Source organism: Trichechus manatus, unplaced genomic scaffold (genome assembly GCF_000243295.1).
Source record: "Trichechus manatus latirostris isolate Lorelei unplaced genomic scaffold, TriManLat1.0 scaffold00019, whole genome shotgun sequence".
Taxonomy (NCBI): domain Eukaryota; kingdom Metazoa; phylum Chordata; class Mammalia; order Sirenia; family Trichechidae; genus Trichechus; species Trichechus manatus.
The window spans coordinates 18,900,107-18,924,890 of record NW_004443955.1 but is presented as its reverse complement, the minus strand read 5'-3'; positions in this window follow the sequence as shown (position 1 = coordinate 18,924,890).

Below are 24,784 nucleotides of genomic sequence, written 5' to 3'. Positions count from 1 at the left end.
CTAATGTCAGATGGATCTTTGCTGAAAGCAGAGAATATCAGAAAGATGCTTACCTGTCTTTTATTGACTAGGCAAAGACATTCAACTGTGTGGATCATAACAAATTATGGATAACATTGAGAATAGGAATTCCAGAACACTTAATTTGTGCTCATGCAGAACTTATACATAGACCAAGAGGCAGTCCTTTGAACAGAATGAAGAGATACTGCATGGTTTAAAACCAGGAAAGGCGTGTGTCAGGATTGTATCCTTTCACCATGTTTATTTAAACTGTATGCTGAGCAAATAATCCGAGAAGCTAGACTATATGAGGAAGAACTTGGCATCAGGATTAGAAGAAGACTCATTAACAAACTTCCATATGCAGATGACACAACAACCTTGCTTGCTGAAAGTGAAGAGGACTTGAAGCACTCACTGATGAAGACGAAAGAGTACTACCTTCACTGTGGATTACACTTCAACATAAAGGAAAGAAAAATCCTTACAACTGGACCGATAAGCAACAGCATGTTAAACAGAGAAAAGATTGAAGTTGTCGATGATTTCAATTTACTTGGATCCACAATCAACACCCATGGAAGCAGCAGCCAAGAAATCAAACGATGTATTGCACCGGGCAAATCTGCTGCAAAAGACCTCTGTAAAGTGTTAAAAAGCAAAGATGTTACTTCGAGGAAAAGGTGCATCTGACCCAAGTCATGGTATTTTCAGTTGCCTCATATGCATGCCAAAGCTGGACAATGAATTAAGAAGACTGAAGAATTGATGTCTTTGAATTATGGTGTTGGTGAAGAATATTGAATATACCATGGACTGTGAGAAGAACGGCGAACTCTGTCTTGGAAGAAGTACAGCTAGAATGCTTCTTAGAAGTGAGGATGGCAAGGCTTTGTCTTACATACTTTAGACATATTATCAGGAGGGACCATTCCCTGGAGAAGGACACCATGCTTGGTAAAGTAGAGGGCCAGCAAAAAAGAGGAAGGTCTTCAATGAGACGGATTGACACAGTGGCTGCAACAATGGGCTCAAACATAGCAAAGCTTGTGAGGATGGCGCTGGACTGGGCAGCGTTTCATTTTATTGTACACTGGGTTTCTATGAGTCGGAACCAACTCGACAGCAGCTAACAACAAGGACAACAACAAGCCCCCACTGTAGGTCAGTGCATTTAGACCTACTCTGTCCTGTGGCTATTTAAATTCATTTAAAATAATAAAATTAAAAGTTCTGCCCCTCAGTTACACTAAGCACATTCCAAGTATTCGAAAACCACATGTGGCTAGTAAGGCTACCATACAGGACAGCTCAGATATAGAGCATTTTCATCACTACAGAAATTTCTGCTCCACAGTGCTGATCTAGACTGTGGACTAGAGGGAGACACACATTAATAACAATAACAATATTAATAATAAAAACCACAACAGTAGCAGCAGCAACAATAAGAACAGTAACAACAACACTGGCAAAAATTACAATTTCTTTATAGTCAGCGATCACTGTGCCAAGCATTGAACTAAGGACATCAGGTAAACTCCTTTCCTTCCATTAAAAAAAACAACAACAACTCATTGCCATTAACTCATAGTGACTCTGCAGGACAGAGTAGAACTGCTTCATAGGGTTTCCAAACCTATAATCTCTATGGAAGTAGATTGTCATTTTTTTCTCCTGTGGAGTGGTTGGTAGATTCGAAATGCCCATCTTTTGGTTAGCAGCCAGGCTCTTTAACCACTGTACCACCAGGTCTCCTTCTTCTTCACAAACAGACTGGGAAATTATTATTTACTTATTGTCTTTGAGTATATGAAAGACTGTAATGAGATAAAAGAGCAACAAAGAAGAGCAGGGAGAAGAGAACTGTTTTTTTCCATCAATAAAATACTTCATTTGACTAAAAAGTGGGCTTTGGGAATTGCTTCAGTTCTGAGTTAGCAGGGAGTCCTGGAGCTATAGTCTCGGGGGGGTCCCTCCAGTCTTTGTCAGGCCACTAAGTCTGGTCTTCTTTTGTGGATTTGAATTTTGTTCTACATTTTCTCCGGCTCTATTTGGGACTCTGTCAGAGTGGTCGGTAGTGGTAGCTGGGCACCATCTAGATCTTCTGGGCTCAAGCTGGCGGAGGCTGTGAGTCATGTGGTCCTTTAGCCCTTTGGGCTAATATTTTCCTTGTATCTTTGGTTTTCTTCATTCTCTTTTGCTCCAGACAGGATGGACCAATAGATGTATCTTAGATGGCGACTCACAAGCTTTTAAGACCCCACATGCTACTCACCAAAGTAGGAAGTAGAACATTTTCTTTATGAATTACATTATGCCAGTTGACCTAGTTGTCCCCTGAAACTATGGTTCCCAGCCCTCAGCCCCAGCAATCTGGTCCCTCAAGATGTTTGGATGTGTCTAGGAAATTTCTATGACTTTGCTTTGGTCGAGTCTTTCCCTTCACCAAAGTTGACACGCGTCTACTATCTAGTTAGTGATATGCCCTTCCCATCCCTCCCCACCATCCTAACCACCAGAGAATTTTTTTTCTTGTGTTTAAACCTTTCTTGAGTTTTAATAATAGTGGTCTTATACAATATTTATCCTTTTGTGATTGCCTTATTTCATTCAGCATAATGCCCTCTAGATTCATCCATGTTGTGAGATGTTTCGAGGATTCATCATTGTTCTTTATTGTTGTGTAGTATTCTATTGTGTGTATGTACCATAATTTGTTTATCCATTCATCTGTTGATGGGCACTCAGGTTGTTTCTATCTTTTTGCTATTGTGAATAGTACTATAATGCCAGGCCTAGAAAACAAACAATAACACATGGGAGGGATGTGCTTCTTAGTTCAATCAAATACAGGAGACCAAATGGGCAACTTCTGCCCAAAAGCACAATGAGAAGGCAGAAAGGGACAGGAAAGGTGGACTAATGGACATGGGTATCCCAGGGCAGAAAGAGGAGAGTGCTGTCACATTGTGGGGATTGCAAACGATGTCACAAAACAATATGTGCATAAATTTTTTAATGAAAAACTAACTTGAGATGTAAACTTTCACCCAAAGCACAATAAAATTAAAACAAAAAAAACAAACTTCGTTTGAGGAATTGGATTGATTTTAAAGCAAGAGACACATTGATGGAACACAAAGAAAACATCACACCACGAAGGAGATAAAGCAGTAAAATACCTCTTCTAGACCTTTTTTCCTTCTTCCAATGCTAGAATAGAAAGTAATTCTGCCTTGACCATTTTTACTTTTCAGAGACCCACACTAGATCATCTCCTGAGGTTCTCTTCACAGTCTCTCCCATTTACTCAATGTTATGTGTTTGGTAACAGCTAAGTCGGGCAAAATCTGCATTTATTAAAGCAGCCTGCTCCACACCTGCAGAAAAACACATGCTGGTAATTTGATGATCCAAAACCAAAAAATAACAAAATAAAAAAGCCATTGCCATCCAGTCAATTCTGACTCATAGCGACCCTATAGGACAGCGTAGTACTGCCCCACAGGGTTTCCAAGGAGTGGCTGGTGGATTCAAACTGCTGGCGTTTTGGTTAGCAGCTGAGATCTTAACCACTGTGCCATCATACTAATCTGTTAATCTTTAACCAGTAGAGGAGCCAGAAGGTTTTTTTTTCGTTTCTTTCTTTCTACAATCATTATTTTTAAAGTTATCATGTTACTCTCATTGCCACATCCCATAATAAGGGACTTTCATCTCTTTTTAATTTTTTTTCTTTCTTTTGTTTTTCTTTTTTTCCCTTTTGACCAGGGTTATGTGTTGAGAATGTGATATGTAGAGCTAGAATCCAAGAGCAATTAAATTCTCCATTTGGAGTTCTGTTGCTTGAGCCTTTTTAAAGCTTTGCATCAGGGTTGAATCTTTACCTTAGTTAATCTCTTGTAACAGATGTATCACAGGCCCTACCAGTCTGTGACTACAGGTTGGTCAAGGTAGACAAGTAGCTACTCTGGTCTTGGAGAGAAGAAAAATGCCCTTGAAGTGTCTTTTACTGGTTTACCTCCCTCATGGTCTGACATTTTTCTTTGTATTCCATCAGTGTTTCTCTTGCTTTAAGGTCAACTCAGTTTCTCAAATGAAGTCTTTAATTAATAGAGAAAACCACTCTTCCTCTTGGTCTTCTTCTTCCTGACCTTCTTCCCTGAGATTCCACTTCCTTTTATGCCCAATCTTTTATTGCATGAGCCCCACTTGCATACTTTCTGGAAATTAACCCCTCTCCACTGGTCCCTCGCTCCTTTTGCAGACTCCACATAACTGCCTCACCCACCAAGCCCCACAGCAAGTCCACTGGGTCCTTCTCATCTTGCCACCTCTCTTCCTGCTTCTGTTCTGTAGGCCCTTAGTCTGTGTTCTCTGAGCAAGTTCTGGGTCTAAGTACTGTATACAACTGAACATGAAAGCCTCTTTTCTCTTAGCGTTCACTTTCTGCTTCTGATACTTTTGCCATCAGAATTTTCTGGGGTGCAGCTGGCTCTGAATAGGCAAACATGTTGCTTGCTTCCATTTCCCACAGCACCTTTGAGATTTGAAGGGACATATTCAAACACTTGCCTAAAACCCTGGGGTTATAGGAAGTGCCACACCACTCTCTAGGAATCACAAATATTACTAGAGCTGCTGATCCATGGGGCTTCTGCTGGGACACAGTTTTACCAAACCCTCCAACTACCGTTTCTAACCCATATGCTGGAGCCCTCGTGGCAAAGTACTTAAGAGCTCAGCTGCTAACCAAAAGGTCAGCTGCTCCTTGGAAACCCTATAGGGCAGTTGTACTCTGTCCTATAGGGTTTCTATAGAGTCACTATGAGTAGGAATTGGCTTGATGGCAACAGCTTTGGTTTGGTTTAATCCACATGTTTAACATCTCACTTTGAAGCAGGGCTTCGAACTCTTCATTCTGTTTTGAGCCCCTGCTAAGAATTTGCATTTCTAGCTAGTTCCAAGGGAAATTATACGTAAGAATCACCTGAGGATCTTTTTAAAATGTAGGTTCTGTTTCAGTGTATCTGGGGTGGAAATGCAAATTCTCAGCAGGGAACTTGTTAGAAATGCAAATTCTCATCAGTGATTGGAACCAGACCCAACAGTTGGAAGCCCTGTTTAAGCACTGAAACTCCCCCAAAGAATAAAACGTTAATTAAAAGGTCTCACCAATACAGCCCTTCCCATTATAAACAGAAGGCCTGTCTCTAAGGCAAATTCCAGTCTCCACCTAGGTGGAAGAACTACTGGAAAGCCCCCAGGGTAGTTTTCTCAGCCTTCCAACCTTCCAAATTAAGGTTGGTCTTGATTGCTCTAGCATAGTATCTTTTCTTCTCTCCTACTTGCCAAGTTTTCCCGTTACATTTTTCTCCCCTGGCCTCCACAGTGAGGGAGCCTCTGAGCTCCCAGTAGAAATTTTAAATATTGCTCCTACTCATGAATATGAGTCAAGCTCTCACATACTTTTTTATACACATTTTTCTCTTCCGTTCAGTTTGCTCATGTTCTGGTTGCTTACGTGATCAACTCAGAAGTTTCCAGCTGTCAAGCACTTAGAGTTCATTGAGCCCAGCGTGTTTTCAACTTTATTTTAATGACAAAACTCTCCTCAAAATCTTACAGAAGACCAATATATAAAGCCCAATAGAGAACAATGCTTCTCTGGTTGAAGGAGTCCCTAAGCAGGGCAAATGGTTAATGTGCCTGGCTGCTAAGAGTTTGAAGGTTTGAGTACACCCAGAGGCACCTCAGAAGAAAGGCCTAGAGATCTATTTCCAGAAAATCAGCCACTGAAAACCCTATGGAGCACTGTTCTAATCTGTCACAAGATGAGGTCACCATGAGTTGGAGTCGACTCCAAGGCAATTGGTCTCTGGTTGAAACAAGGTGGGTCAAAGGGACCCTCCCACCCCCACTTAAGGTATTGCTCATTTTATAGATGTGGAATCTAAGGCCAAGGAACGTTAAATAACATTCAGAAGGTATTAACATTTTTGGTGAGCCCAAAGTTGAGACCTGGGCTTTGTGTATGCCCATCTGCTTTTATTATCCCATCAGGCCTTTAATAAAATGATTGTTCACGTCTCAGTTAGAAGCTTCATGAATAAACAATTCCTTAGCTATGGAACTGAAAAATCTCTGACAAAATCTAGTCTCTGTAGTTGTGAATTGCTTTTCTTTTCACCACTCCATAAAATCGCAGAAGTGATATGATAGAAGCAATAGAATCATTAAGCTTTAGGGTTGGAGGGAATATGCAGATGATCTTGTTTGTAGCTTTGTATAAAGATCAAATTTTTTGATTGACAATTTTGCCTTGAGATAAACAACCAGATTTTGGGAACCCTTTAAAGTCTCACTAGACATTTTCAGCTATTAATAAAATGTTAATATTATTCCCTTGTTGTTGTTCTTGTTGTTAGGTGCTATCTAATCAATTACAACTGGTAGTGACCCTATGCACAGCAGAACGAAACACAGCCCAGGCCTGGGCCATGCTTACGATCGTTGCTATGTTTAAGTCCACTGTTGCAGCCACTGTGTCAATCCGTCTCGTTGAGGGTCTTCCTCTTTTTCACTGACCCTCTGTTTTACCAAGCATGATGTCCTTCTTCAGGGACTGGTCCCTCCTGATAACATGTTCAAAGTATGCCATCCTTACTTCTAAGGAGCATTCTGGCTGTACTTCTTCCAAGACAGATTTGTTCGTTTTTTTCTGGCAGTCCATAGTATATTCAATATTCTTCACTAACACCATAATTCAAAGGTATCAATTCTTATTTCATTAAATAGGTTAAATCTTATAATGTAGAAAACATTTTATTTGCCATTAACTATGCTAAGTGATTTGTATATATAGTATCGTATTTTTTCCTCATGACAGCAATCTTAGAAGTTGGTATTACTGTTTCCATCTTATAAATAAAGCAACAGGGTTCGCAGGGTGACCCATGATCAAAGGGCATGGGACCAGTAAGTGAGATGGACAGTATTTGATCCTAGCTGATCTCATTCCAGAGTCTCTGGGTGGTACAAATGGTTAACACCCCCAGGTGCTAACGAAAATTTTGGAAATTCTAGTCCATCCAGAGGTCCCTCAGAAGAAAGACCTGGTGATCTTTCAAAAAATCAGCCATTGAAAACCCTATGGTGTACAGTTATACTCAGACATGCATTGACTCAACAGCAACTGGTTAGTCTGATTCCAGAGCCTGGGCTCTTGATAACTTTATTATGCTGAATAATTTCAGCACAAAACTCCTGAGATGCCATTTATAGGGTCATCATTCAACCGGAGGCAGACAAAGCCAAAGAGGAGGCTTCTTATTTCACCAGTCTTCACTCATGCTAGCAATTCTGCAGAATCTACAAGCTGATACCTTTAGACTTACAATCTACTCTGCTTCACAGGACGGCAACCTGTCTCATCTCACCGTCTATGGCCTGAACTTACAGTGTTGGGTTGGAATGAGGGGTGGGTGAGAATAAGCTTTCCTCTCATTTTACACCACACCGAGCCTCCTTGACATGGAGGATCACATTTCTATCCTCATCACTGGTTCTCTAACACCTGTGGGAGAAGAAGCCCTTAAGACATGAATAGAGAACTATGTAAAGACATGGGAGACACGGATACCAACGACAACAACAACAACAAAGTAAACCCATTGCCCTCAAGTCAATTCCGACTCATAGCTACCCTATAGGACAGGTAGTAGAACTGCACAATAGGACTCCCAAGGCTGTCAGTCTTTACAGGAGCAAACTGCCACATCTTTCTCCTGTAGAGCGGCTGGTGGGTTTGAACCACCGACCTTTCATCTCACAGCTGAGTGTTTAACGACTGTGACACCAGGGTTCCTTCAAGACGGGGATAGGGAACTGTAAAACACCACTGGTTATAACAAAGCATATAGGCAGGTGTTAGACTAGTAACATGGCAACAGGTAAGGAAGAATCCCAATAACTTGAGAATTCTTTTAGAACTCTGAGGACTCCTTATTTTGATACATGAGTAGAAATTGTCCTTTTCTTGATCCCACCTCCCCTTGACTTTTTAACACAGTTTCTCTATTTCCTTACACACAAAATACCCAGAAAGGTCAAAATGGTCATTCCGTCCTTAAAACTCTCTTTTCATTTGACTTCCTGGAACTCATTTTCTCCTGGTTTTCCTCCTTCCTCACTGGCCACTCTGTCATATGCTTCTCTACTGGTTCCTTCTCATGTCTTCAACCTCTAAAACTTGACATGTCCTAGGACTCAGTCCTCAAACCTCTTCTCTTCTCTTCTCTATGCTAGCTCTAGATGATCTCAGCAAATCCATCAATATTCTGTTAACTCCCATGTGTATCTCTGTAAATGGGAATTTCCTCTGAACTATAAACTTTTATACTCAAGTATCTACTGTTCATTATCACTTGGATATTGAATAGGCATCTCATATCACTGTATATTAACATATCCAAAACCAAACTCCTGATGACCACTCCATCCCCATCCAAATTACAGCTCATGTAGAATCCCCCATCATAATACATGGTAACTCCATTTTCCATTTGCATGAAAAAACAAACTTGGCACTATATTTAATTGCTCTCATTCTGCCATAGACCACAGCCAACCCATCAAGAAACCCTCAAGGCTCTACCTTCATGATATAATTGAAATCTGTTGATTCGTTATTACCGATTACCACCCAGGATCCCAATGTCCACTGTTTGTTGCCTGAATGAGTTTGATAACTTACAGTCTATCTCTGTCTGTGTACAATCTTTACTCAATGTAACAATCTAGAATGAGTCTTTAGAACAGAAGGAAGATCATATTCTCCTGCTGAAATCACTGATAGGCTTCTCATATAACTCAAAATAAAATTCAAAGTTCTTAAAATGGCCTTTAAGACTATACATTATCTGGCCCCTCACCCTTTCTGACTTCTTTCCTAATTGTCTCCACTCATCTCATTTTACTCCTGCCATACTGACCATTTTGTTTCCCTCAAACATATTGTGAATACTCCTGCCTCAGAAATTACTACTTTCTGTTCACTCTGCTAGGAAATCTCTTCCTCCATATGTCTACATGGCTTTCTCCCTCACTTCCGTTAGAGCTCTGCTCAGATAACACTTTATCAATGAGACCATTTCACAACTCTGGCAGCTAGTCTGCAAAGATGGCCCCCAATGAACCACATTTTCTGCTATTCATGCTTTATATTTCTCTCCCCGTTAATCTAGCAGGGCCCTGTGGCTTTTGACTCATGAATGTGGCAGAAGTGACACATCATGACTTCTTAGGCTAGGTCATAAGAAGCACGACAGCTTTCATCTGAATTTCTTGGAACAATAGCTCGAGGTACCATATAAGAAGCCTGATTCTCTGAGCCTACATGCTGGGAAGGAAGCCCAGGGTAGCCACATGGAGAGATCATGTGGAGACAGAGTGATTCCTGGCCAGACTCCAGCTGTTCCCATCATCTAGCTGAGGGGTCAACAATGTGAATAAAAAAGCCATCTTGAGCATCCAGCCCACTCAAGTCTTCAAATGACTTTAGCTCTGCTTGCAATATGACTGCAATTGCATAAAGACCCCAAGTGAGAACCACCCAACTGAGCCCAGTTAAGCTGTAGAATCATGAGAAATAATATATTCTGTCTTAAGCCAATAGGTTTGGTTGCCATGAGTCAGAACTGACTTGGTGGCAATCGGTTTGGGCTTTTTAAAAATTTTGTGTTTTGTTTTGTTTTTTAGGGTGCTTCATTGTCCAATAGATACCCAAAATAGAAATAAATACAAATTGAACACCCCCGCCCCAATGCATAATGACACTCCATACCCTCCTTACGTACCCTGATTTACTTTTCTCCATAGCTCTCTTATTACCATTTGACTTACCTCGTATTTACTTACACTGGAAAGTATTTATTATTATCTTTCCATCTTGACTGCAATATAAACTCTGGGAAGTCAGGGACTTAGTCTTATTCACTGCTATATCCCTAATGCCTAGAAAAGTGTCTGATATTCAAAAAAATATTTGTTGAATGAATTAATACATGTAACTCAATTTTTTTAAGTTTGTTTAACATAAAAAGTCGGTAAAAAGGAAGGATTGAAATTTAAAATACTCTTCATGCCTTTGGTCTCCCTTCTTAAGAACACAACATCTGGAGTGGCCCAAAATGCTTTAGTTTTCACCTTCCCATTGAAGCACATCTTCCAAAGGGAAAGAAGTATATTTCTTCTCCATTAATACATGCTGACCCTGAGGGGAAGGTACTATAAGGAAAACAGAAGAGGCAGGCAAATTCCATAAGAGTAGTTTCCAAACATTACCCAAATAGAGATAGCTATCAGAATCAAGTCAAACTCTGATGAGGAGTTATTCTCTGCAGACCTTCAGAGTCCCCTCTCCTTCTCCTCATTTCTAGGAAGACTTGATAATTCCTCCTTATTCCACAAACACTTGTGCAGTACTGCTCTCTGTTATGCACCATGAGTACAGAGTCTAATTGTCTCTGCACTTCCTCTACTTTTTGTCCTATTTCCCTACTTTCACAGAATTAGTGAGAATGGAAAGGACTTTATTTGAAAACAAACTTTGATATAGGATGTTTAAAGTGATTTAAACATTCAAAACAAGCAATTTGGTTAGTGTTGAAATATAGCTCAAATATTTTTTCATCTCAAAAATTTTGTGGAGAAATTAAGTGTATAAAGATGTTTATGGTGTCTGCTTTATTTACCTTTTTTTTTTTTTTTTAATACTTCTGGAGAAAGGAGGAAGGGACCACATGTGCATCCTCAAGCAGAGATGACACCGCATGGTCTTTTTAAAGCAGTTCTGTGGTTATGGGCCAAAAGGAATATGACTTCACCTGTTTGGCCCAGGGATACACCCATGTAAGCCCATGAGGAGATATGATGATATCACCAGCACACAGAATAGCTCTGCATCTCTTTAGCATTCTTCATGTTTATAAGACATGTCTATGTGATCCTAGCCTTTCACTAGTTAGGAATGACATGGCTCACTAATAATGCCAACTGGTTTTTATTTCCTGTTCTCCAGAACAGGATGTATCAGTAAGCAATACCACATGCACAGCTGAGGAGAAATGCATCCCTGCTCTCCAACCCTCACCCAAAGATCCGCACCCATGGACATTCCCCACATCACTTATACCCTACGCTAGAGAACAGCCAGTGATGGAACAGATGTTTTTACCTTTCCTGGGACTGAGAAGGTTGAATGAAGAACAAAGTTTTGTATTTCTATCCCTCAGGTTCCTCTGGCTATTAGGGGACCAAATCACCCATGAAATGGGATTGAATACAGTCTTTTTCCCCTCCATCCTGGAAGGGAAACAGGTGTTGGCTAACTCACGCTGGGCACAACCTGCTCTGGTTGTGAGTTCACAACACTCAACTCTTTGGTAGCTTGGAGGGTCTGGATTAACACAGCATGGAAGGGGAGACCTGACTTCAGGCTGGGAGCAGCCATGGTTTGAGCTCAGAAGTCTCAAGAGGAAATTTAAAACACACAAGTCAATGCCCAGAAGAGCTCTTAAACAGTGGCAAATGCAGGATACGTGGGATGCTGGAGATACATTCTGGTGACACGCAAGCTTAACCTCTCTACTATTTAAAGTTATTTTTCCATGCAGGGGTGCATCAAGAAGACCACCCATTGATTCATTTTCTTTTCTCGAGATGCTTATGATTCATCATGCATGGAGAGAGAGGGACGGACACAGAGGGGCTGTCCAGCAACACAGCAGGGGGAGTTTTACTGCTTACGATAGGAAGGTGATGATTATTTTTATTTTACTTTGTGTGGTTCTTGCTTCACCTGGAGCTGGCTTCCCTGTGTTTGAATGAGATAGCTGGAGGGATTCTCTCCTCCAGGAGTTCCTCCAGCCCCACCAGCTGGAGCTTCCTCCTTGCTTTTCACCTTAATGGATTGACTTCATAAAAGCGCAGCTCTTTATTCCAGCCTGAAATTTCCCATCATACTTTAGGACCAGCGAACCGTCCCTTCTTTGATGGCACCTTTTGGCTCCACAATAGAAGCCAATTTGTTAGACTTCTTTACAGGTCAGGGGCTGCGAGAAGATGTGGAGGGCGCAGCAGTGGGCACTGGAAAATGAAGTTGTATTCGCTTGGCAAATTATACGTCTGCTGCACTTTATGGGCCCTGATTTCCTTCCCTCTCCTTCTCCCTCACTCTCTCAGCCCCCTCCCCAATCCCCTGCCTTTTCTTTCAACTGAGAAAGCGTGTATGTGAGATATCGTCACATATCCAGTTAATGTAGGTTAATAGATTGATTCCAGTGACACGGATCATAATGAACAGTAAATTGTTTTATCTCTTAAGTCTTATTTGGTCAGCCAGGAAAACATATGAGGTAATATGGCTTGGACTAAATGGACCGTATAATAGATCTCCTTCTAAAGAATAAGGACAGGGGTGACAGCGCCTCTTATGATTAATGAAAATAATAATGGTCCTGAAATTGAAATTTTTCTAATTTTTTTTCCCTTCTCCTCTCTCGGCTGCCACCAAAAACTTCAGCCAGGAGATGATTTGTGCACAATAACTGGCTCTGGCTTCTTCCTCGGCTAAGAATACACATTCAGGGGCTGGCAGAGGGGAGCAAGAGGCAAAGGCATGCATTGGTTTATAGAACTGTAAGTGTGCCATTGGAGGAAAGGAGGGCATGGATGCAAATTTCTTTTCCAAAGGGATCGGATGCAAAGTCTTCATACAGAGCATGGGGATTTGGGCAAATGCCTTTCGCATCAGATGTCTTATGGGTCAATCTGATTATTTATGGGAATAAAAGTATATTCCATCTGTACATTGATTTTTAATTCATGTGGCTTTCCCCCTCCCTTCCTTCCGTTTGTCTTTAGGCAAAAGAGTTTTATTTCTTCCATATATGTACATCAAGGCCTATGTCTTCTGACTGGTGTTCAAGAAAAGCAAATACATCTCTCAGTTTTTGAAAGAGTAGTGACTTGAAACTCTCTGGGAAGAAAAGGAAAGAAGAGGAATTTTGATTGTTTATCCACAGACAGCACTTTTGAAGGGGAAAAAAATGGCAACAAGTTATGTGATGTGATGTTTTGCCCCGTGAGGCTTGCTCTAAATGCAAAACGAGGTTGGACCATAGGATCGTGATACAATGAGAGAAGCTCATGTCCTTGGGGGTATGATGAGAGGAAGAATTAAGGAGATTTAGGCAAAGGTGGTAAGGGGCTTCAGCTTTCACTTGAGTAAGGACGATTACCTCCAAGCCATTTATTCCACTCCACAGGCCACGTATCGTTTGGACAGCGGATTGAGAAATGTGTTCCGGCTGCTCTGTGCGGCAGTGGCGTACGCAGCTGAAGCTGCTTACGTAGCCGAAGCTACCCGTCTTTCTCTCAGATTCTGTCCAAATTGTGTACAAATTGATTTCCCGAGAATTTGTCTTGCATCACCTTAGCTAGTTGCTTCTAGAACTCTTCATGACCTATGCAATCTATTCTATTTGTTTTTTGTCAAAATAAAATAGACAATTGTGGAGTTAGGCTGCTCTGGCAGGTAATCTTTGATTGCAAATCTTTGGGCAACCGTTTGCTTAGCTACAAAAAAACACAAGGAAGATAGTGACATGAATCCAACACAAACAGTTATCTAACGTCCCTTTGAAATTAAACGTCCACCAAAAAACACTCCAAATTATCATATTGCAACTTTTACTTTTAACTAGTCATCATAGCAAGATATAAAACTGGCAAAGTCTCCATTCACCTATTAAAAAATACTAACGAAAGTGAATTAAATCTGTAGGTGTTGACAAAGAACACATGTTTTTCAATAATTTAATTATAATTGATTTATATATAAAGATGTACACACTAATTTTATCTATATAAAATGTAACTAAATTGTATTTATAATATAAAATTTAAGGTATTTTAAAAAACAAATTATAAAATAACAAGAATAATGCTATTTGTTTATGTTTGCATGTTTGTGTCTAATTATAGATAAGCAATTTATATATAAATTTATGTAGATGTGTATATATTACATATAAATATGTATATGCATATAAATATTGATACTTGTATATTAAACTTATATAAAATTATATTTAAAATTATAATTTGTATATACATAAATTTTGTTCACGTATATTTGTTTACTTATGCTTATTAAAAGGAGCCCTGGTGGCGCAGTGGTTAAGCACTCGGCTGCTAACCGAAAGGTCGGCAGTTCGAACCCACTAGCACAGTGTAAAGAAATGAATGCCCAAAGGTTTAGCTGTGGTCACCTGTAAGAGATGCAATATTAGAAGTTGGAATATGCAGAGATTTTTAATTTTTTTCTATAATTTTTCATGCCCTAATAAACAATCATTATTATTGAAATAGAAGAGTATCAGCATCTTATCTCTTATTTCTCTAAAAAGATGAACAATGAGTACATAAGCTTTTGAACAGGTTTTGAAGAGTGCTCCCTTTTTTGGACCCATTTGGTAAATTCCCCTTCCAGGCCATTTCTTGATATTTAAAGATTATCAAGTAATAAAGATATCTGTTTAAATATTAAAATGACAATAAAAGTACCTTGTGGTTACAACATATATTTGGTCTAAACTTAAGTAATTAGAAGATCAATCAGGCTTTCTATTGTTTACATTTTATATCTGCTACTGCATTTTATCTTTTTACTTTGTGCCTATAAAAATATTTGAGATATTTTTCTTAACCTACATTTTTTTCAATTTTATTATGTTGTAGAAAAAGTCATACCACTTGAAGTTGAGAAAAACTCAAATTGCATTTAAAATATTAAATATACTTAACAGTAAGGGACTGGTACATAAAATAAATATTAAGAGTCCATTCATGAATATTTTGCAGATTTTTTTTTTAAATTGGCACTATCTTACATTGGTCTAAAATGCTTAGTGTTCAGCCTCCTTGAAATAACAATGAGAGCTACCTAACTTGGGAAATAAAGTTGCATCCTGAAAATTAGTAAGAAATCTTAGAATAAAATGTTTGAAGTCTTCAAACTGAAATTAAATGTCGTAAGTATTCCTAATCTCAAATGGAGATGGTAAAATTATTTATGATTCATGGTATTTGATGACCCTGAATACAAGGAACACATCTTAGGGCAGAAGTCATTGTACAACATGATAGAAAATATCATTGTAATAACAGCAAACTAGGGTATTTGAGGGATAGACTTTATTTATTTTAGGGAAGGCTTTTTGATGGTATTAATTAGTGCTTCCAAAGGAACCCAAATCTTGCTTATTCACTAGAGATGTATGCTTCTTATCATCAAATCAAACCACTCATATTTGTTTTTAATTAAATTCTCATATCTGTTAATGTGTACAACTCTTTCTAACCTAGGTTTTCAATCACTGATTTGATTAATTTCAGGAAATTTAGAGGATTGAGTTTTGAGGAAGGAGAGATAGATGTCTGGTCCTCCTAAATGTAGATGGAACTCTCAAGGGGTTTAACTTCTGCTGTGTTCCTGTCCTTAAATTTGAAAATATTTTATTATCATTTTCTTTTATTTTGACCTTCCCCACATAGTAGTACAATATTTCTTTTCAATTACCAAAAAATTTAGGAATAACAGGAATGAAGTTATATGAAAGATGTTTGTTACAGCATTATTTATAATGGCATAGTTTTGTAAAGTATCCAAAGGACTTGAAGAATTAATCTTTGTTACATCATATAACAGAATATTAGGTCTTTAAATATTTACTCAAAGCTATTTAGTGAGAAAGAGAATAAACAAAATAATACTAATACATACACTGTAATTCCAATTTTGTGAAACCAAACACAGAGATACAGTAAGAACTAAGGAAAGACTATGACTATTCCTAGCTATCAGGATTAAGATACCATTTTTTTTTCCTTTTAAAATACATTTTTGCATTTAAAATAAATTTGACATGCACTTATTACTTTTGTAATTAAAAAAATAGTAGTAACAGTTACTATGTGATGGGCACTTTTAAATACATAAACCAGTACTTTAATCCTCATAACCACCCTTTAGACAGGTATTATCATTACCCAGTTTTAAAAATGAGGAAAGTGAGCCCCATAGAGGTTGAGTAATTCGCTCAAGGTCATACAGCTAGTACATGGTGGAGTCAAAATTTGAACCCAAGCTGTTGGCTCCAAGGCCCATGCTTTTAATATACTTTCTAAATAAAACAGGTCAACCAAACAGCATATTTGTGATTACATAGTTCTTTAAAGTAAATATTCTTACCCAGGAGGATAACATTAGCTCAGGCTAATATATATATATACACATATACCCATTGCCATTGAGTTGATTCCGACTCATAGCAACCCTATAGGGCAGGGTAGAACTGCCTCGCAGCGTTTCCAAGGAGCGTTTGGTGGATTCGAACTGCCGACCTTTGAGTTAGCAGCCATAACTCTTGACCACTACGCCACCAGCGTTCCAGGCTAATATAAGATATCTAAATTGAATTTTAAAAAAGCAAATTAACACATTTCTGATATCAAGCTTCAGAGTTGTTTAATTTTATGTAATTCCATTTTATTGGCTTTCTGTTTTCATGCTTAAAGAGGGCATGATATTGAAGACTGGACTGTAACTAAGGCTGTGGCTATATGCTTCTGAATACAGTGAGGATCATCTGGTTAATTGATCAATAAGGATAGACTAAATATTCCAAATGAGCTAAGCAATGTCTTAGCTAACATCATCAAATTAATTGCATAATTATTGAGTCATCTCCTTCAGTCTGAAATGTGTATGGTGACAAGGCAAAAACAACAAAACTGAGTATGCAAAAATCTTGCTTTGAACATCTTTGTTCTTATGAAAAGAGCTTAGTTCTAGGATTCAAAGAACTAAGTTCTAGCCTTATAGGAAAGTAACTGTTTGAATCTGCTGGTACCCAGTTTTCTCCTCAAAGCATTGCTTTTTGTTTTGTTGTTGTATGCCTTTGAGTCGATTCTGACTCGTAGAGACCTTGTAGGGCAGAGTAGAACTGCCCCATAGGGTTTTCAAGCCTGTAATCTTTACAGAAGCAGATTGCCACATCTTTCTCCCACAGAATGGATAGTGGGTTTGAACCACCAACTTTTTAGTTAGCAGCCGAGCCCTTAGCCACTATGCCACCAGGGCTCCTGCCAAAATTCTAGATCTAACTATAACCCTAAAGAAACGCATCTCACCATCCAGGATTCTAAGCAAATGGAAGAGGAGATAGTTGCAAACCAAGCTCTCACCTACACAAGCTATGTAGGCTATGATCTTAGCCCTGGGTGCCGCAAATGTTTAAGCACTTGACTGCTAACTGAAAGGCTGGAGGTCCCAATCCACCCAGGGAATCCCGAGAGGAAAGGCCTGGCAATATGCTTCTGAAAGATCACAGCCTTGAAAACTCTATGGGGCCCAACACATGGGGTCACCAAGAGTTGGAATCGACTTAACAGCAACTGGTTTTTGGTTTTGACTCCTTGTCCCTATTCAGGGCCTCCCCTCACCTCCCCTCTTTATCCCACCTTTGATCACTGTGAAGAGCTCCTGAGCCCTAAGTGCACTAGGATAATTATCAAGGCTTTCTATTTGACCCACTCTTGCTTCCTAACTCGCTGCCCAGAGGGTGCAGCAGACCAATGAGATCAGCCGGTTCTTTCGACTTTCTTTCATTCCTCATGGCATGCTTCATTCCACCCTAGGCAATTTCGTTCTCGTTACTGCACTGCCAAATCTCATTTCTTCTCTATTTTCTTCCAGATCTTGCCCATTTATACCTATGTCCCCTTTTCTTTCCTCTGAGGGAGAAAAAAAGAAAAGTAAATATATATAAAAATTAAACCAATGAAGCCTGATTAGCATTAACCCAGTATTCATCTGTATCAAGGAAAAAGAAAGCCAAAAAGTTAACAATTAAAATAATCATAATAAAGGACTAGCGTCAGCAAGCATTGAAGTTCTTAAAAATGTATGGAAAAAGCCCTTCAAATTTTCCAGAAAAAGTTTTCTCCTCCTTTTTCATTAATTCTATACATTTTCTTTAAACACCAAATGTATAAATAACGATATAAATATTTTTATTACATATGTTTTATTTTATCAATATTGCAGCAGAATTGCTTAGAATTTCAGCCATCTTACAGGTTTTTTTGTTTTTGTTTTTGTTTTTTTTTTAATGGAATCCTCTGTTCTAGATTTCAGACACAGATAAACTCTGGAGAACTTCCTAAATCTTCAAGGATAAACCCACAGCTTTGCAGAGTCTCATTCTGGCTGTTGTAGAGAATATGTCTTTACATATTTGCAGATTCACGTGGGAAACTAGAGATCAGCCTTCAGAAGCCTTGTGTTAATTAAAAAAGGGAAATCAATGGTCCTGTGAATCCACCTTTTCCTGGGGTTGATTAAAATCCAAGAAGAAATTAAGACCAAGTTAAACAGAAAAGCTATGTGGGTGGGAGAAATATTTATTGTTATACGCCATTCTCTCAAGCACTTACAAAATATATTGTTTTATTTTTTTATTGGAAAAAAAAAAGATTAAAAAAAATGCAGTGACTGATTTTGCTTCTTGAACCAAATCAAATATTTTCTTGTCAGAACGCTCATAACTGCAGCCTGCAGAGGTCGTGGCCTTAACTTTCTCCTTCAGATGGTTTGTGAGTGGAATGTCCTTGCGATTAAGGCTCCTTTTGTTTTCCTTGGGAGGGGTTTTGCTTACACTGGCAAGCGGCTGAGCCGCACCGAGGTTCTCTAGACTCTGTTTATTAGATTTTTATCTTCTTATCAGAGTCTTCCTTCTTAAATCATGTCAGCATTTTACCACTCTTAAGGGATTCCTGGTGTTTTATTGTCTATGAGTTGCTTGGGGGGTGGTCGGGGAGGGAGCTAGCCTAACAAGTATAACATTTATATAATAGTAGGAACAGGGAAGATGCCGTGCTTCTGGTATTATTTCCACACTCACTGAAGCTTCCTCTGTCCCTGCTCAGGAGGCCCCAAAGCCCATTGCCAGCTCCTACTATACTTATTTGTCAACAGTGACATGGCTTCTCTGTAGACAACCTGCTTTTCAGTCATTTTGAGTGACTTTTTCAACCCATATGTACCTGCTTAAGCCATATTCAATCATACAGTTGGATGAGTCGGCGATTGCTTTGAACTGAAGAGTGTTATTGGGTTTTAGTCACAGATACAGTCAGCATGGAAAGGGTCCATTCCCTCCCCTCTGCCTTCTCTTTCTTACGATGTTGGGCTGGACATTTATAACAACCTTGTGCAAAAGTATCCAAACTTTGTAGCCGAAGCAAGAAAAAAAGATGAGGAGAAGTTGCCTGGCTTTAGCTAATGGTAGGGTTTACAGGGCAGTGAATGGAAGTATCCAGAAACCAGAAAATAGAAAGTAATGCTCCCTGCTGAGAAAGTGAAACTTCTCCTTTTCACTGGATACTTACATGACTCATGATAGTATAATTTTTTTTAACCGTAAGTAGATCACCCCAAGTCATATGAGTTTTTTTTAAAAAAAAAAAAAAGTTTTAACAAACAAAGTGAACTAGGAAAACATCTCAGCAGAGAGAAAAATCAACATCTTTCAATTGAGACCACAGAGCAACTTTACTGTCACGCTTTGCCTTCAGAATTGGTAAAAAAACTGAACTACTATTAGAATAAGACATTAACTTCTAAGGGGGCGTAAGTTTCCAAGGCAGCAGATTTTGCTGGTATGCAAATTCCCTTGGACATGAATTGATTTTATTTATTACCCATGAGCTCATATAAGGTGAGAATTTGAAGTATGTTGTGGAATACAGTCATCAAAGAGCTTCTTAATGTCCATTCATCCTTTCAAAAAATATATATTGAGCCCTTACCTGCATGAGGCAATGTTTATCTTGGAATCCCTACTCCACTTTGGCATGGAATAACTGCTGATGTACACATTGTGGGTATTGCACTCTTGTCTCACTCAGCCGTCCCTGAGCATGTAGAGTCTCTTGCCTGTGATGAGTAACTGTTTTACTGCTACTCCTTACTAAGACCTCAGGGTATGATCAGCAGTCCATGATAACGGAAGTGTAAACACTGTAGAGAATCTTGAGCTCTATTTTTTTTGTTTTCCCTCTAATGAATCTTGAATGACAATTTTTGTTCCTTAAGAGCATTTTCTCAACGTATTAAAGCACTAAGTTCCTGTGCAAAAGTGCTTAGCCTAAAACAGTTCCGTGGCCAGCTTTCCCTTCCAGCTGATAACATTGCAGCCAGAGAGGAGCACAAGGCTTGGAAATTTAGGACGACTAAATAGTACCAACATGTTTTTTAAGATAAAAATGAATAGTCATAAAAGATGTTTGAAATTTTATCATGAAGACTTACGTGCATTTTCCAACTGAGTGACTACTAATTTTGGTTGTTCTTCCCCTCCATTCTCTTCTCACTGCAACTCCAATCTGAGTGCCTCTCTGCCTTGACTAATCCACAGACTGAGTTTATTTGCATGATTTTCTATGGTTTGAGAATTTCAAGTATTTAGGGTTTTTCTCACTTTCTCAGCATCAACATATTTAGGATTGTTTATCTTTATCAACCTTCCACAGAAAAATATAATTATGAATAAGAGCCTGGTCTTTAGTAGAATGTAAAGCATAATTGCTAAAATATACAATACAGTGGTGGTAGGACTATTATTCCCATGAAACCTAAGCTTCCAGGGCTTTCTGTAACTAGTGAAACTATAACAGTTACCTCCTTGTTGTACTATTCTAATAACCTTTCAAAGCTACTGTGGTTGACCCAGAGTCAGTCGTCATTCATTTGGCCAACATGTATTATTAGTTACTATGTTCCAGATGGAAACCTTGGTGGTGCAGTGGTTAAGAGTTCAGCTGCTAAACAAAAGGTCAGCAATTCGAATCCACCAGGCGCTCCTTGAAAACCCTATGGGGCAGTTCTACTCTGTTCTATAGGGTCACTATGAGTTGGAATCGCTTTGACGGCAACGGGTTTGGTTTCTTTGGTTTGATGTTCCAGACAGAATGTTGGGTATTAAAGAAAGGGAGGATTAAACAAAATTTTTTTATTGTGAACTCCTACTTAAGTTTCTTTGAGTTTCATTGGAAATGTAAGCACATATTTACAATACAGTAGATAAGTTCCTTTGGTGACACAAGGGAGAGAGCCACTGATGGGGAGAGACCCTAAGGAAGAGCAGCGATATGGGGAAGGGATTTATATTGCATGCAGAGAAGTGTCAGGCAGGGTCACAGAGGGAAGAAAAGGTCTGAATTATCCTGGAGAAGTTAGCAGGGGCTAAGAGGCATGTAGGAGAGAGAGACCGGAGATGATGTTCAGGGCTAGGATAGGGCTTGATGGTGAAGAGCTCCTGTGCCTTACTACGGAGGTTGGTAACTTTTTATTCCTGCCTCCTACTCCCTTCCCAATGCAAAAATTATATTTTGCAGACAATTGGCCTTATTGTTGTTGTTTTTGTGTGCCATTAAGTTGATTCTAATTTGCTTCGACCCCATGTGACAGAGTAGAGCTGCCCCATAGGATCTTCTTTGCAGTAATCTCGTAATGGACTCCATGGCAACAGGTTTACGGGATAATCTTTACAGAAGCAAATCACCAAGTCTTTTTCCCTCTGAAACTCTGGGTAGGTTTGAACCACCCACCTTTTGGTTAGCAACCGAATGTTTAACTCTTGCCTTAGCCTAAATAATATTAGTCTTATTAATTGTAAATATTTTATTATTTTTCATGAGATCAGCAGGAGATACTATCATATCCATTCTATCTGTGATAATGCGTCTTGAGTATTTCATCGCTCCATAGCTTTTCATCCACACTATAAGGCTGCAATAGTGAGAAGTCCACTTCTACAGCAAAATATAGGGAACTGAGTAACCCTTACTCCCCTGACATAGATGCTCTGACAAAGCTGTAAAACATCCACTAATATTTTAAACTGGAACACTAATTTATTTTATGTGCATGGGAAAAAATTAAAAAGACAGTGACATAGTGAACAGGCTCCATATGTTTCATTTGCTGCATGAGATGCACTGGCAGAGATAAGGTTTACCGGTGGTAGGAAATAAATAACGTAGGAACAAAGATGTGTTCATATGTGCAGAGCTTTAGCTAATTCTACAGCGGTATAAGGAACCTGAAGTTATTATAGCACTATTTTTAAAAAATTAAATATAGGTAGTCAAATTCTCTTTTGCTTTTGTTATCTTAATAAGACTATCACAAACATATTTAACAACAGAATATCCACTTGTTCCTAGAAATATAACTCACATCCTCCAAAAAGGGGAGTTTATTTTTAAGGTTATACATACTATGGTACAATTCTTGTTGTAATTGGGAAACAAATTGTTATATATACATACACACACACACACACATATATAAAACCCATTGCTATAGAGTTGATTCCAACTCATAAAGAGACCCTGTAGGACAGAGTAGAACTGCCCCATAGGGTTTCCAAGGAGCGGCTGCTGGATATGAACTGCCGACCTTTTGGTTAGCAGCCTGAACTCTTCACCACTGTGCCACCAGGGATCAGATACATATATACATGTACATATATATGTATGCATACATACACACATATGTGTGTGTATACTCTACAATACGTGCTTTTCTCTTAGTGTTTAAACTGTTCTCCTTTCCCTTCAAAACTACAGGTGGACCCACATCAAATTATCATGCATTTGGGGGATTATAAATACAAATTATTAATGGTATGAAAGTAAACTTGAAGATAGAAGTGACTTAAGACTCAGGGAAAACATTGCAGAATGCAAAGCATAAAAGAGACAGGGACACTGTGAGAAAAAACTCAAGGCATGAACCTCCAGATGCTGATTTTGATACCAAAATATCAGATAGATAACCTTTTCCCCGAAGCCTGAAAGTCACGGGAATGTTTGGGTGACAAGAAGTTTTCCACATGTACTATGGTATTGTTAACTACACAAAGTATTATGATTCTAAGTGATATTAAGAAAAAATGAAAATGTATAGATAACTAGAAATAAAATTATTTTTAAATTATAGTTAAAAAGAAAGTCAACTGTGGCAGACTGTTCTTTTAGAGTTTAAATTCAAGGTGAAATTGAGATCAGGAAGAACAAGCCAGAAAAACTACACGTCAATAAGTTTTCTTTACCAGTGAGGAGCTCATTCTCAGATTCACTTTCGTAACTTTATGGTAGTATCTTCAAAGTCCCATATCTTTATTTTTGCTGCACAGATAATTATGCAAACTTGAGAAAATAACCCTTCTACAAATGGAATCTACTTGGAGAAAAGACTGTGAAAAAGGAAAAAATAGTACCTAGTATTATTGCATAATGCCTATGCAGTCCAGATGAAAATGTGAAGAAATTCATGGGGTAGAATCATCTCAAAATCCAACACTGAAACTAGTTTCCAAGTGATTACACGCTTCGGGTTCAAGTGAAGTAACTTAAGTGCCATATCTCTTGTCTTGTTGTTGGGATATTTATCTTCTCTCCTCATTTCCTCCTGTTTCCAAGTAATACCACTTCTCCTACACCACTGCCACACGCTCACACACACACACACACACACACACACATCTTTTTTGATTTACTATTTTCTCTGCTCCTACAGGATTATGTCAAGAGCTGTCATTAGTGTTTGGAATTGGAAGTAAGAAATCAGGGAATCATAAGGTAAAGACTTACACAATTAATGCAATTATTGACAATATATATCCATATAACTTACATTCTTTCCTCCCATATTTGAAGATTTCATGTAGGCTACCAAAGGTTGGTCTTACTTAAGTGCATGTCTATGGAGAGAGTCAAGCCAAGGACTCCCTTGGCCCTGCCTTGAAACCAAAGCAATAATAATCTGGTGATGAAAGGAAAGGATTCCTGGACTAAGAACCATGTGGAGACGCTGGGTTTTGGAGTCTTTTTAGAAGATGATAAATTATAACTTATCATTATTACTTGTCTAATTCTAGATTTAAAAAAAAAACAAAACACCATAACTTAGAAAATAAAAGAGGAAAACAACCAGTACGATTGTAAACAGTCACATATATTTTTCATAAAATCAATTGACAATATGCATCAGAAGACTTTAAAATATAATGCCCTCTGAGCCAGTAATTCAGCTTCTAAAAAGGAAATTATTCAAAGCAAAAAAATAAAGTTTGATACCCTGGGCCCATGGTGACCAACATCCTGTTACTTACGGTGGAAAAATATGAGCATAACAAAATGTCCAACAACACGGAAATGGTTGTAAATTATGACGTATTCTCATTGTGGAATGATAAATAGTCATTAAACTTCTGTTTATAAATTGTAGTAATAAGGAAAATGTGTATGATAAAAATTCTAAGTGATAAGGTAGACTCTAACATCTTATATACAGAAGGATCTCAATGATGAAACAGAAGCCAAAAACATTAATTAGCTAACCACAAAGCTTGATACCAAAATACCAATAGTAGTTATCTGTAGGTAGTGTGATTGTGGATAATGTTTTCTGAAGAACTCTTAAGTATTTTCACATTTTTAACAATAAAAATATGAATTATTAGAGACTTCCGGCAAGATGGCGCTCTAGGCAGAAACACCACGCCGTCCCTCCACAACAAAGATCCGAAAAACTAAGCCAAACAGAGAATCAACAATCCTGAAACCCTAGAACATCAAATGAAGA